This window comes from Microtus ochrogaster, unplaced genomic scaffold (genome assembly GCF_000317375.1).
Source record: "Microtus ochrogaster isolate Prairie Vole_2 unplaced genomic scaffold, MicOch1.0 UNK37, whole genome shotgun sequence".
Lineage (NCBI taxonomy): Eukaryota > Metazoa > Chordata > Mammalia > Rodentia > Cricetidae > Microtus > Microtus ochrogaster.
In genome coordinates, this window is record NW_004949135.1 from 824801 (window position 1) to 825619 (window position 819).

Here is an 819-nt window from a genome sequence, read left to right on the forward strand (position 1 = left end):
CACACCCCTGTGCTCTGGCCACTTTGGGGCTCATGACTGTTAGCTCCCCTCCCAATACTCATATCTCATCAGTTGCTAAGTTCTGTTGCTTCTCTTGTTCAATAATCTCTCAAGCAACTCTCTACCTCTTCATTTGTATTTCCCGTACCACTTCCTCAAAGCTTGCTGCTATGCCATAGAAATAAATTCCTCTCCAGTTCTTATCTCTAAAATCCACACCTCACTAACATGACACACACCAGGTGATCTTGATTTGTAGGGCTCTAAGGGATGGAGTAGAAATGTCTTTTCACGTTCTAGCCCCTACAACATCTTTCCATCTGTACCAGCTTCAGAAAGCATTCTTGGTCATCTTGCAAGGCCCCATAGCTACCATAAGCGTTCCTTCTCCCAGCTTGTACTAGCTTGGTCTCCATGGTTACATCGCTCTTCCTTTTCGCTGGCTTCTACTTTCTTGTCTGACTCACAAAGATAAATGTGATTTCACCTGGGGCTTATCTCAATAATCCAGCATAGGTGTCTCTGAGAAACTTGACTTATTCGTAGTCTTGGCCATGTAAGGTAATAATTATAAATTCTGACGGTTAACACACAGATAAATCTTTCTCGGGTTTTCATTGGTTAAGAGTAGGGTACAGCTGTTTGGTTGGTTCCTTTTGTTCATTTGTTTGAGGTTTAGTAGTTTGTTATTTTACATCATTCTAAGAAAGGAAATTTTAGATTAGTTTAAATTTTTTTTAGCTTTCAACTATGTTCATAGCAGCATTGTTTGTAATAGCCAGAACCTGGAAACAACCTAGATGCCCTTCAATGGAAGAA